Genomic DNA, 15,548 nt, shown 5'->3' with positions numbered 1-15,548 from the left:
TCAGGCTCTTTGCATAGTTGTCTGGTTTACAGTGTGACAAAGTGCAACAAGCTGATGTACCCAGCAGCATGAAGTGAAAGTGCTTCGCATTAAAAACTGTGAACAACCAAACCATTTTTAAATATAGGCAGAATCTATAATAAGCAGCAAAACGCCCATGCCTCTCATGGCTAATGAGAATTCCCATCTGTAATGGTCTGCCACATCCCCGGTTAATTAGAAACTAAATTACTAACGTCGCTAATTATTCATAATGACATTCTTTTACGTCTGCTAAATTAGTTATAAAAATGATTAGCATAAGAAATGCTAGGCTTTGAAATACTAGTCAATAAGTCAAAAAGCCTCTGTTTGCCTATTTAATCTAATGAAAGGTATTTTATCTCACACGGCATCTAAGCACACAGGCAAAATTAACCCTGTGAAAGTAAAGGGTTTTATCAAACAAAACAGAGCAGGCTTGCGCTACTATAATTTACATGTACAGACTGTTTCCACTAATAAATGTATTTCAGAATACTATACATACTTTGAATAAGTTGCATAATTTTCAAGGGCATATTTAAGAAAAAAAAAAAAAGCTTTGAGAAAATGTATGTCATGATTTAATGTATTAATAAAAAGATGACCCAGCTGTCTCCCAGGCTTTCCAAATAGTTGACTAACCTATTTGTTTAAAAGGTGTATATGAACAGGCAAGTTTTCACAGGGTGTCATTTTCCATATAATCAGGAGGGCTTTGTGCGAAATTGTATAAGAAAGCATTCAGGGTTAAAATTCAGCATGACTCTCCCCCAAACAACCCTTCCTGCACCTTCACCCCCACTCCCACTTAAACCCTTTCGGAGGTTCCTGCCCTCCCCTCCCTGTTCTCCTCTTAGAAGCAAACTCAGCACCATTAGCACACAAATGCAAAATAACTAGCCTAGGCCTCTTCCCAGGAATACAAATTAGGGGCAGGTAGTTGAAGAGCTTAGAAAGCTGAAATAGCGAAGTTCACAATGAAAAGGATGAATAGATGAGAGACTGAAAGTGGGGTAAAGTGTTCAGCTTTTGTCATTTAAAGTGACGTCTTTAACTCTTTGCCTTCATAAGGCTGCTCTTCACAAAAATAATAATGAATTGCAATTAAGACCTGAAGGACAAAAGGGAATTATGTGGGAGGAAAAAAAAACGAAAAGGAAAAGAAAAAAAGAACAAAAATATGATGACAAGAAGATTATTTTTCGCTCTTATGCGGCATATGAATATCTGTCAGGAAAGCAGAGAGGATAGTTTTAGAACTGTCATTGTTTTATCTGACAATGGTGCCACTGTAGATAGTGAAACCAATGATGTCATCAAAGCAGCTGGAGAAAAGTTTGAGATGGCTCATCAGATCGTCTAAATTTATATCCACATATGAAGCCCTGTAGTTACTTCATGTTCTGTTCTGCTTTTGGGGACATAGTACTGCTTCTTACTGAAATAGGAGATATTTTAGTTGTAAAGTGTTGCTGTGTTTAAAGTTATTTGTCCTTCAGTTATGCAAAGCCTTTAATTCAGCTGCACCTCTGGACTTGACTGCCACCTGTTTGTCCCCTGCTAGAACAAAGTTCTGTTTTATGGCATAGACCTATGACTAAAGCCATGGTGAGAGTTACAGCTTTAAAAGAATTCTTTAAAATGTGTTATTTGTGAATATAGTATCCTGCTGCCAGTGTAAAATGGAATGACTCTGATCACGCTGTTCTTTAAGCAGTTCTTTAAACCAGTCGTCTGATCCGTCAGAATGTGGGGAATGGATAGGGACCCAAGTTAGGTGAAAAGCTTTAGTTCCTATTTTCTCTTAACTTTAAGCTATTAGAGCATCTCAGAAAACCCGGGAAAGGTGTCTGGAAGATTTCCATAAACCCCTCTCCCATTTATTACTGCTACAGTATTTCCAAACCAAATGTCGTCATCGGTCCCTCGTATTCACCCACAAAAGCACAAACCCAAAAATAAGCCATCGCTGTGGCAGCTTGTAGCAGGCCATGTAGGATGAATTTCCAGACTAGGGACTGCAATATTTGGCAGGAGGCTGCACCAGAACTCAAACAGCAAAGTAACCAGTAGAATCTCAAGAAGACAGCTTCTGAAGATGGAAAAGGAAAAACTGAACTGGCAAAATAAAAGTAAATAATAAACCCTCAAATATTTATGATAACAAGTTAAGTGAATAGTATTAGACAACACTTCTCTAAATGACCAGTGAGGATTATAGATTCATCTTCTATTTTTTCCTGGGATGTTCTTTCTAATTACTAATTGCAGTGTTTTTTCAGACCTTGTAATGGCCATGTTACATTGCTACATTACTGAATTTAATAGCAATATAATTTGGGAAAATTTTGCCAACAGACCCATTCATGCAACACTTAAAACTTCAACATATGGAATCTTATCTGAAGTTTACCAGGACCTATAATTTTATGAAAGAAAATGGAAATTTTACAGGTTCTCCTGTAATTCCTATACCAGTATTTCTGGATCAGATTTTGGAAATACCAAAATTCTTCTTAAAATAAGAAGAAACATTAAAATAAGAGAATAATGAACAAATTAAAGGTGACTGCCCACTACTAAATTAGCTTTTCAAAAAGGGTTTATCCAGTCAATTCCAGCTATTGCACTTTCATGACAGTTTATGGGTGTGGGAGGAAAGAAAATCTTATTTTATTTGCATTGTTTTACCTGTTTTCTTTGTTGAGGATATTTCAGCTCCATGATGACTACTTGACATTCCATATTCATTGTTTACTGTGACATTAAAAAAAAAATCAGCTATTTAGCAGCTTTAGGGTATGTCTCCAGGGACAGGTACAGACAGATGCAAGCTTGTCTGTCTGCTCTTCAAATGGCCAGACATGAGCCAGCTCTGATCCAAAGTCATATAGACATTCACATGGCACTTGTGTTTTGAAGTAACCAGCAGGGTTGAGCAACCTGAGTGCAATTACTTGATTTTGGACAGGATCTGGCTCTGTCTGACCAGGTCAGGGCACAGCCAGAGGACCTTGGGCTTGTGCTTGTCCAAGCAGTCAGGCTTCAAAAACCTTCCAGAACAAAATGATGGACAACAGTGACAGCTGAAAACAGCCTTTTCAATGTCATTATAATGTAAAAGGAAAAATCTGAGGACCAATTTTCTTTATGGTAACATGAATTTGGATGCTTTTCAACAACCTCACCACAGTAAAAAATGAGTTACAGCTTTGTGTTTAATTACATCTTAGAGATCATACATCTATTGTGAGATGTTGTGATTAACTAGTTCTTAAAAAGACCCTACAGACAAGAAGTTTTTGTGGCTTTCTTCATTTCACAATTGCTTTGACTTCTTAAGCATATTTTAATGATTTGTGTCTTTCTTATATTAAAAAAGAATCAAATTAATGTGCTTAAATTCCGTTGTAGTTGATGGAAATATCAAAAATTGTTCAGAACTACTCAGGCTACTTCCTTAGCATGCCTAAGTAAATATTTCCAACACTGTGGTTTATTCCGGCTTGCAATTCCCCAGTGAAGTCAATAGGAACTGAACACATGTATCAGAAGTCAAATTTTGCCTCTTTAAGGTTTCTAGAGCATTTTTAAAAGTCTCTGAAGGAACAGCTATATAAAATACTTTCTGAGGTGAGCCCCATAAGGAGAACAAAAGCAGGTATTATTTAACAGCCTCACCAAAATGCAGAGTATCTGGAATAAATCAGGAAGAGTTTGGAATGGATTTATTGGAAGGGTGATGCTTCTGTTTAGCTTTCCATTTTTTACGGGAAGAATTAGAAATGTCATTTGGCACATGTCTATAATGTTTTTGGAACTGGAAGGAAATTTGGCTTTTCCATTTGGTGTGGGCGGATGTTCCTCTAGGCCACATTTAACATGTAAAATGAGAGAGGTGGGTTTGAAACCCTTCCTAAACGGGGACCTGTAGCTGCACGTTTTACAGACTTACCTTAGAAAATCCTCTGCCAGCAACCTGCATACCTTATCCATATATTACCCCCAGGGAGATGGCCCTAAGCATCAGTTTCACCCTTTTTGCAGCATAAAGATTCGAGCCAAAAAAATCAAAGTATCAGGATTCAGGGCAACAAAAAATCAATAGACCAGATAAACTGGTTTATCCTCCTTACTGCTGTGCAAAGGAGTTATAAACATGACCTAACCAGCCAGATTCCACCAGTGCATCTAACCTTATCTGTATTTCATGCCACTAAGTACATTTTGGGTTTATGCTTGACATTATATATAATGGATGTCCTCCCTATCCCTCCCGGAGCAGGATGTAATTCTAATCTTTCTGGATTTAGGAGGGGTGGGAGGGAAGGCTGCTGCTGATAATAATAATCCTGATAATAATAACTGTCACAGAAACAGTGAAAGCCCTCATACATTGCAAGACACTACAGGAAGCTTCAAAGAGTACCCCATTCTTAGTGCTAGATTAAAAAAAAAAGAAAAGATACAAACCTGAAGAAGATACAGAGGGACTTGAACATTTTACCAAATGCCGATAGAAAAACCAAAAGTTATTATGCCCCGATACTGAGGTATGTTTCCCTCCTCATGAGAAGAAACTCCCAAGGTATAACTCAGCTGCTATTCATACATTTGCCTTACAACACAACAATGACATTGCCATGATTTTTGTACCCTGCATCTTTCTTGATAATTGCTGCAGGAATTTGAGCTGCTAAGACAAGGGAAACCATCTGGTAATCTTTCTTTTCCATGACTTAACAAAAACATTAGCAACCTAATAAATGTCTACAGAAGACAGTGAAGGGGCACTGGAAACATATGCACACAGTTGTGCTGTACCTGAGGGTTCATACTACAGGTAAAATGCTGCAATACAATCGAGGAATTATGTATCAAAGTACAGATCAGTCAGTGTACCTTCAATCCTTATAAAGGTACTGAAGTGCATCTGTAAAAATCAGTTTGCAAGTCTTTGGGGTGAAATAAATCTTACCTCCTTTGGTCAGCTGAAAGCTAGGTTTAGAGTACGACAGTGGAACTCCTTGCTCAAGGATATTGCAGGCAAACATGTTAGAATGGCTTAAGACAGTAGGCTATAGAAACTAACAGAAACATCATTAAAAGTCATTAAAACACTAGATTGGATGTGGGAAGTTTCTTGGTTGAAGAAGTATTTATTATTCCTTAAATACTGATGTATCAGTGGTTATATCTTTTTCTGGGTGTTCCAGTGCTGACCTCCTGGGCAGGAACTTTTGCTAGCATCACCCAGCCAACTTGCTAACTTTTGCAGAACCATCCATAAGGCTGGTGTTCACATCTGTGTTGGGCTTCCTGCAGGATACCAGATGCAGTGCCTTGTTGATTTAAATGCTTGAAAAGCTGAATTTTAGTGAAAAATCTTCCCTAAGGTCACTGTAGAAAATTATCAACATATTTAGCAGAAGAATTTTCCTCTTTGCCCAGTGTCAGCTATATCCATTCACATTGGGAAAAAAATCTTAGATCTAGCACCACTCTATGAGTTTTGCTTTTTTGGTTTTTTTTTCCATTACTTCTACACATTTTCTAGGACAATCCAGATGGAGATGCTGGCAGCCACTACAGCCTTGATAGGCTGTAGTGGAGAGCAGCTGATACACAGGCAGTCACTATAATTCCCTTACCCCTACTTCAGGAAAACCCAAGAGAGTTCTGTCTTGTTCTGGATTTCTGTTTCTCAAAAATGTCTTAAGAACACAGGGACTTTCTATAGCCTCAGAAGAGTTGTTCATATAGCCCAGGATGTATTTTCTGATGGTGACAAGAGAGATGCTCTTTAAAAATAATGTGCAGACATGGCCACTGTCTGCAGTCCATTCCCTTCCTATTCCCCACATCCAGCACTGTTGTACTGGGATAGCAGACAGTACACCCAAGTACACCCAAGCTCCCCATTCATTTCACTTTGTGTTCAAGGATCTATGGTTCATAGAGCAAACAGTTCACACATCCACTCAAAGTACAGGTCTTACTTTTAACACCAAATGTACAGAAATGAAGGAGATTAAGGTTGCCCAGAAGCAGACTGCAGTTGGGCTGTAGAAGCTGATCATCATTACAGGTGTTGATGAGACTGTGTCTAATTGTGAAGGCTGTTTGTCCCTGAAGATTGCCTTACAGATCTTCTCAACCAGCTCCTGATTATGGATGCGTCTCAGCCTAACTTCTCAAAAGTCTCTTATGAGGTACCTAAATTAACCTACCAGCAGGCTCTTCCTTAACTTCATGTTCTGCTCTTTCTAGTGTTTATCTAGCAAGGGAATACAAAATATTAGTTTATTACAGCCCTTACAAATGTATAGCTCCTGAAAAAATCTGTTCTTATAGTTCCTGTAAATTGGCGGGAGTTAAATCCAGGTTTTAACCTTGGTCAAGATTCCATTCTGTGGAGGACAAACAGGAATCTGAAAGCAAAGATGGCTCTTTCGCAATCACACTAAAAAGTAAGTTGAAATAAACGCAATTACAAAAAATACTTGTGGTCCTGTGGTAAGACTGCTTGCTTACCAAAAGGATGTTTACTCGTCACATCATTTAGGATGCACAGTGATATAGGCTCCCACTATTTCTTCCTCTCTGCAACCCAGAGGGGGGATCGCCTGAAATGCTCTGCCTATCCTTTCTGCTTGTAGACCAAAAATCAAACAGATCCTACTTGGGCAATGAAGTGGTAAGTAACTGTAAAAACTCCTTGCAGCTGGTCAAGAGGAGAAGAAATATTTAGATTTTATAAAAGCAAGGTCTCTTGCATTTTGAGACACAGATGTGAAATGCAAGGTGGTTAGTAACATCTTTGAAGGTGTTAACCAGAAGCTCAGGTCTTATCTTCTCTAGAGAAAATTGGTTGAGCAATGGTACTTAGTTGCTCATGTTTTTTAAACAAACATTTTCTACTTATCAAATGTTAAAATCACTGTGCTAAGAGCATGACTGTAGCTTTTGACATGTATTGGTAGAGATGGTAAACATTTTCTTGGTAGCATGAATGACCAAACCACATGCACTGAAATTCCAGCAGCTGTAATCACATGAACATTTTATCTTGTGCTAATGATCATGTGTGAGCAAGCAGTAAAAAACATACACTTTTTTTTCCATACAAGTGTGGACACAAAGACAACAGCTTTCTTCACCTAAGATAAATGAATTCAGTTGACAAAATTAAAACATGGACTACTTCTTTCTTTTGGCCTCTTAAGAAAGTGAAGAAAATGAAAACTTCAGAGGTACCATAAATATGAAGGAAGAACTAATTTTCCTCCATCAAAGAAGTCCACAAATTATTTTGAAATCTTTTTAAAGCTGTGGAAATATGGTGACAATCTAAGCAGGGAAGGTCAGTAGCCTCTCTGACTGAAACATGAAAAAATTGATGGTGAACAGCAACCAAAGCTTATCAATTACCTAAAAGCCCTATATACTGTGGAAGCCAGGCTCTCAGGAGCTATTTCTGGTCTTTTAGCTTTGGGTATGAGCTACAAACTCTTTTGGTTTTTAAACTGTTATATCCTTGTATAAAATTTATTTTATATAATTTATATTCTTGCTTTTAACTACACTCTAGATCAGGCTTGTTTGTAAAATTATAAATGAAGTATAAAGGAACCTGGATATTGATTGTTGTTTCTTCACCTAATCTCTAATGTAATTCAAACGTTTTACATAAAAAATTGGAAAGTTTGTGTATAGGCCAATGGCTTTACATAGGTCTCAGATTCTCATTCTTCTGCAAGGTAGTCCATGGTGGGTGAAGTAGTCCACCCACTGTTATACTGAATAATAGCTTTCATAAGTCCACATATAACTACAGACTTCATGTGCTCAAGAGCTGTAGGTAGCCTTCTAGCACAATTAACCCATTGGCTATTACCAATCAGAGCTGATATTGCCCGAAATTACAAACCATTTCTGATTCCGAATCTCGCAGAAATAGCAGAATTAGCCCCAAATAGCCCAGCCCAACAAACAAATGAAGACACATCACTCCAAAATGAAAGTTTCCTTATCAGCAGGGCAGTCGCAGTCGTTGTGCAGTTGTAAAGTCAGAGCTTGCAGAGACGCTGCCTCTCAGGGATCACAGCTATGTGAGCCTGCCCACTAACCTCCTTCCAAGAGCCCAGGTTTTTCTGCCTCCTTATTTTTCATTTTGCATTTGTCAACATCCCACAATCCCTATCTAGGAGGTAGAGGAGCTCCTTTTTGTTTGATGTGAGCTGAACGCCTGGGGGCACTGAAGGGGTTAAGTGGAGGAAATTCTTGTCAACTTCAATAGAGAATAAGGCATTTTAAAGGATTTTCTGTAAGAAGAACCCAGTATGTCTGACATCAGAGCTACAGCACATTACAGTGAAGGAGTAAAATTTCTACTTAAAGGGTTTTTTATACTTTCAGAGTGGAAAATATTCATATTGTGGTTTCACACTAAAAATAAATTCTTCCATTCACAGCCAGCAACAGGTAGCTGAGGTTAGATCAAACCACTAGCTTACTAATGACTATGAATTGCAGTATCTATAGAAATGACCAGAATTCAAGGCAGTCTCTAAAATAACCCAGATGAATCATTCTTGAAAAATATTATTCAATCCATAATAAATAGACCCAGCATAAATGCCCACCACACAAAGCATGCTTTAAGTATTTTTTAAAAACTTAAAACACTGTTGCATGTAAATTGAAATGATCTGTTTTCTACCTTTTGCAGTTCTGCTTTTTTCACAACAAGTATCGGAACACTGAAGTGATCCCAGGATCCTAAAGTTAAGTGACTGAACTGAAAGCATTCCTTTTGTACAAGCATCTTGAATGTAATTTTAAAAAATAGCTGTTAAAGTATTATAAATAAGGAATCTGAACTGTCTTGAGTTATAGGGAAAACTATTGTTCAGCAATGATGCAAAAAGAAACAAAAGCTGATAAAATCTCAAGATGATTATTCTACTGTGTACCATGGGTTTTTTTGGTAGTAAGTTATTGGCCAAACACTCTGCTCATGGAAATCAGCAGGACATTGCTGTCAGTAGTGGTGCCAGGTTGATTTACCCAGATTGTGAATCTGGGCCCCAGTTAAACTACTGAAAACCAAAACCTAAAAATCACAAACTCCCCACAATGCCAGCAACCACTGTCCTGCAATGCTGTTACATAGTTTTAGGCAGGGTTATATTTTCATATTTCATAACCAATGTTTTCTCATTAAGCAAACGCGTGATCTATGATCATAGGACTAGCAGACCCTAAGAGGGCTGAAGAAGACAAGGACTGTTAGCAAAGAAAGACTAAAACACACAGTGGATAAAAATCACTACAACCACGACAACTTACCGACCTTGCCAAGGAAGTAAATACCAGAACAGCACAAAACTTTAACTTCTACATTTTTTTGGTCTGTGGCATTTCCTTCTCCCAGTAAACCTTATTGTACCTCTCTGAAATTGTTACCAAGGATGACAAGTTGGTTGGGTTTTTTTTTTCCTTGCCATGAATGCTTTATCCTATATCCATATACTAACGAGGGAAAAGAAAGAAAGAAAAAAAAAAAGACCAAACCAAAACCAACAAAAAACCAAATCACATGTGGACAACAGGGGCAACTAGGGTTTAAGTCCCTAAATTTAGAAATTTAGAAATGAATGTTCTTTGTATCTACTTATTATCTATACTACTGTGGGACTGAATCTCTCAGTTAAGTCCTACCAACAGTAAACCCTTCAGTCATTATTTCATGGCCACTGCTGCTCATGGTTGGTTTCTATAGCACATCACATCTGTGCACTCATCCTTCTCTTTATCACTCATTCTGTGATGCTGTCTCCTCCCAAAGTAGTAGTTCTGCATATCTGTGCAACTGCACAAGAGCTGCCTATCACCTGCTTCGGGAATTGATGAAGGCTTTGAAAGTTGCCATAGTTGTATGATTAGCAATAAGAAAACCCCTATTTCCATCACTCGTTTGTCACTGAAAGTACAAAGTGGAAGAAGCTGTTCTGTTTACTGGACTATCATGCCACGCCTGGGAGGTTCAATATACAGAGTACAGGGTAGGTGCACTCCGCTCTGCAGATGCTCTCTCTCAGGGGTGAGAGAAAGGAGCACTTTTCGTGGTATTGTTTAAAGACCATGGGAAAATGTTACAGCAGAAGCTGATACTCTGGAAGAGGAATATTGGTAACAGTGAAATATGGCAATTCCTTATAGGAAGGGACAATTCCTCATTCCCCCTAAGAAAGATGTAATTGTGATGTGCATATATCTATTTATCTCTCTCTCTATCTGTATCTAGAGGTGATATAATGCACAATGTGGATATGTAACTGTGACAATATTTTGCCCATCTTAATGGGCATCTCAGATGAAAGCAATGCTAGTACACACAGACACTTCTGTCTGACAGCAGCTTACTGTACTTTACTTGAAGCACGTTTTCACTCACATAACTTTAGGTAGTGCTTAGAACTGATTTAGTAACAGTCACAAAACACTGTGCAGATACTATTAGTATCAATGAGCCTATTCCAATCAACCAGACTGTCAGCTAAACCAAATAAATACTCTCCCTAGACTTTTTTGCAAGAGCTGAGCTAAACTGAATTCAAACTGCTGTAGCTTCAGTATACAAGAATTGCTTGATAACAGTAAGCTGAAATAAAGGGAGAAAGTCTACATACAAGCTTTTATCAGCACAAGTCTGTCAGCAAAAATCCTAACAGGAGTCTACAGCACCCTTAATGGAATTAACCCCCAAAACAGAATCTCTCAGCAAAATATAAAAGATTGATGCCTAAAGGAAGAAACTACATATATCCTACAGCAGTGGTAGGAATAAATTATCTTAGTAGTAGAGTAAGTTAAGTAGGATCAGAACGAAGGTTAAAAATCCTAAACTAAGATAGCTACTCCTTCATTCAAAAGTGTGTGTCATGCAATTATAAAGTTTTTTTATTCCCCTAGGCAGCTGGGATTTTCCCAGGATATCTATTCAAGTGTATGTTCAATCAGTACATATTCAGGAATTCACCTCTTGTCTATACAAAGTTTCAAGGAGGTCAAGGAGAATTTTGTCATTACCTCCAGTGAGGCCAGGCATTTCACCCACCAATCTTGCAGCTGAAGTGAGGTCTTTGGATAAAAACTATGTGAAATGTAAGCAGCACAAATCTTGAACACATTTAATAAACTGAACAAGATATCTTTTTGTCTAATATTTTACTTAGTTGACATTGATTCCTTTTTCTAAAGCAGAAACCTTAAGGGATGAATTGTGACTTTTTTTTTTCTCTCCAACCATATCCTTCAGACTGCATGTATGCAGAAATATATTTTGCACACACTTGAAATATTTTAATAAGATCTGTTCCTCTCAGAGGCTAAGCTCAAGTGCAATACTTTACACCCCAGTTCTCTATGAAGGTCTGCACAATCACTCAGCAATTGCAAGCCACCAATTCTGTAACCTGGGGGCTAAGTGAGCACAGGGCTGAAAGCAATAAAGAGAGAACACTTTCCATATCTTGGGAAAAGATGAAGTTGTAATGATTACCATGAAAGGAAACTATCTTTTGTGACTATTTTCTTCAGATATATATGTAATTTCCAAAAGCAAGAAACACCATATCAATTCATTCTGAAAAATCAAGTGCTGTGACATAGTAAATCATACTTTTTAGTGAAAGAAAATAGAGGAAAAGGTCTGTTTTTATGACTCGTCAGTACATACTTAAGAAACAATTTTGAAAAAAAAAAAAAAAGAATGCCATTATCCCAAACAAAAAAAAATTACTAGTTCAGGTTAGATACAAAATATCAATATATAACTTTATGTAACTACACTGGAGCAAGCTTTGCAAAATTCTAAAAAGTTACCTTGACAATTGAGATAAAAAAAATTAAATTAGTTGCTTGTGTGGGCAATTAAGTTTCTACTTGAGGATTAGATTGTCTCATCTGAACTCATAAGAATATCTGCCTTTGCGAGTGAATTTCCCTTGAGATGACACTTGTGGGAGGGATCTCTTTCCTCCTGGACTGCAAATGAATCTGTCCAAGAATGTTCCTGGGCGCTGTGTTCCAGCTGGCCCCAAAAGGACAGTGTCCATGCTGGGCAACTCCTTTAACCTCTAAAAGAAGGAGCTGCTGGCAAGCTGACTTTTGGGAATGGCTCCTGAAATGTGGTAGGGAATAGCTTGGGAGAGCGCTTTTTGGCACATGCTTAACTCACACCAGGCAGTCTTAACACTTCAGTAGAGTGGGCAATTGCAATCCATTGTCCAGGAACATTTCCACCTACTGTCTGATTTAGAGTACAGAGGCGGCCAGAAACACTCTTGCACACTTTCAGACTTTGTACTGCAGTTGTGCATGTGCAGGAGAGAACAGGGCAGGCACAGCCCTGATGGGAAGTTCACTTTTTAGAGCATAACCCATGCCTCCTTCCAACCACGCTTATTTTAGAGTAACTCACACAGTCTTTTTCTTCCATCTGGGATGAAGGGATCTGAAGAGAGCCTTCATCCCCAAGAACGGTATTGAGAGTGGGCAATTAATATAACCTTCACATGTGGCTAGTTTGTGCCTGTTTTTTTTTTTGTAAGCAATGGTATTATGAGATCCTCATGCACTAGTTTTAAAGAATGAACACGACGTTTCTCTAGAAAAGAAAAGACACTGAGGCACAAAACCACATACCTGATAAACAACTGCATAATCTCTATCTGCAGAGCAGCAGAGGTAGAAGAAAGTAAACCCGCTGGTGAAAGGTACAATGCATTCAGTGAGTTCTGCAAGAAAGCAAGGATGCTCCTGCTTTGCCTTACTATTTAATGCAGCTGCACTGAGGTTAAGTTCACAAAGTGAATTCTTGGTCCCTTAACTGCTCTACTTACATATTTCATACTGCCATATACTTTGGGGGAGTGACTGGGGGGGGGGTGGGGAGAGAGGGGAGGGAATCACAAAACAGCAATCCATCAAATTAGCACTCTGTCTTCAATAATTAAACAAAATTCATAAATAAAATGACCCAAAGTAAATAAAACTATTTCACAATTTCCTCCTCTTTGCAATGCTTTATGAAAGGGAAATGACATGCATTTGACAGTTTGTGATACACCAACTTTTTTATGTGTCTTACAAGAAACAACACTTTAAGTAAATCAGTAATTAATGAAACTACACTACAGAGGAAGCTGACAAAGGTCTGAGTTGATTTTGAGACCTAAAGCAGAACTGTGTCTAATTATAGTAACAGTTTTAGCATAACCAATTAGTGCAATTTACTTACAGTGCAATTTACTTACAGTGCAACTAATTTTGAAACACAGCTTGCTATAGCCCTGATGTTCGCATTCATTTCTGAAGATGACAGTGGTAAGTTTGGTCATTTAAAGATTTTCCACCCTGGTGTGGTTTTTTGAGGCACACTTTGAGAGCATCAACACATTCTTTCATCATTAAACAGAGGAACAACAGCACGATTTATGACTCATTCATATACACTGCTTCTAGATCCAAATAAAGCGACAGTAAAAAAGAAAAAAGTTAAAAAATCCCTTTGCTCAAGGGGCTCTCTGTGTCTGTAAGTTGGTGATTCTTCCTAATACACCCTTGTGTACCAGCTCAGACTCTCCAAATGAAACTTGTGCCTGCAATTCCGAAATGGCACCAAGTGCTATCGCTTGTAACATATCTCAGGTGCACCGAGTGGTTTGGTAATTATACAGCAGTCTTTCAGGAAAGCAGAGCTCCTCTGATTATACAGTTCCTTACCTTTTAGAAACAGATTATCTCCCTTGGCAAGACCATTTTAAAATGTAACTTAAACCCCCAAGTATTAAAATATCCATAAATAATCCTACATAATAGCAGACTACATTGTCAAAGCTTCTGATTATTGGTAACTTCTACTGAAATGGGAACCAACCCATTTTAGTCTAGCAATTTGAACATTTTAGCCCTAAGCTTCTGTAATCAGCATGCACATTGAAGTCAGAGGGGAAAAAAAAAATGTTTCTTACACCACACGTAAAGAGAAACTTAAGATATGTAGCACAGCCTCTGCTGACTTCTCCCAAGGCAGAAAACACTGAACTCCCACTCTGTTTCAAACAAAATCATTGCTGCTCATGTCCAAAAGCAACTACATTGGCTCTCTACTGAACAATCCCTGTGGCAGAGGAACAGCAGCAGTTCATGCTTTTATGGCAGCAACACCTCCTCCCCTTTCACCTGAAACACAGTGCCAGTGGGGTAAAACAAAGACACATAAAGCCTTCTTGAGTAATAAAATTCATACCGAAACAATGAAAATAAGATTTTTCTGTAATAATGGATTCAAATGTCACATGAACGGAAAAAACCTTTTATATTACCGAAAATGCAGGAAAAATTATGTGCAGCAAGGTAATCAGTTTTTTGACCTTGTCCTAAACTTTCACGTACAGAATACTAATGAGAATAGCATGTTTCATCCTCCTCTTTCCCCTTTTGTTCTATAAGTGGCAAAAATGTATTATGTATTGTGACTAGGAAAGGTCAAGGAAAGGGATAGGGACCAGAAAGAATAAATGTGAAGAGAAATAGCACATAGGAGTTTCAACAGATTGAAACATTAAATATTTTTGAATTGAAAAGTACCATACATATCTGCACTTTATATGCATGTGGTTTTTGAGTCAAACTGTCCTGACTGCAAGGAGACATTATTTTTTATTTATAAAATTCCAGTTTAAAATCAGATTGCATAAAGAGGAAAACACCCAAGTATTTTCATTGGTAAGGATTTGGTGCACTTTGTCACCTGCAATCCCACAGCTGGTGTGCTGTCTACCTGCAATCCCAGTATGTAACTGATTTATTTAAGATGACCCAACAAGACAAATGCTGACATTTTCAGTGAGACATCTATTCAATACTATTCTTACAGACACTACTCAATTGAGCGTGCTCTCACATTCAGCCAATTTCTTTCTGGCACTCTGTGCCAGTGACTGATTGAGAAATTAGTCTCAGCAGATGAAATCATTATTACTTGCTGTACCTGCACCCATCTAGGAACATCTGGGACAAGACAGACTGTTCAAATCAATCGTTCCCAACTGTTAATTCCTAAAAATGTTCCACTGTAGAACAGAAATGCATTCTGCTCTCTTCCTGCCACCTGAGAAAAAGACCTAAGATTTCACTCATTACAAAAATTAATTATTTTGCATTTTACCAAAAGTGAAAATGGTAATACAGGTAATATAGTATATTTAAATGCTGGGATTTTGGTAAGAAAGTGTAAAAAATCTATTATGTTAATCATCACAACAACTTAACTACTTCACTTCTGCACTTGGAGAATTTTTGGTTTTTGAAGACTGATTTGGTAAATCTGTTGATTCTAAATACTCACCTGAATATGATCTCAAATCCTTTAGGAACACATTTTATTTCCATCCAAAGCACTATTTATTCTCTACTTGAATCCAAGTCTCTTTTCCTTTTTTCCCTATTTTATA

Source organism: Fringilla coelebs (assembly GCF_963513975.1).
Source record: "Fringilla coelebs genome assembly, chromosome: 2".
Lineage (NCBI taxonomy): Eukaryota > Metazoa > Chordata > Aves > Passeriformes > Fringillidae > Fringilla > Fringilla coelebs.
Note: the sequence above shows the minus strand (reverse complement) of the source record.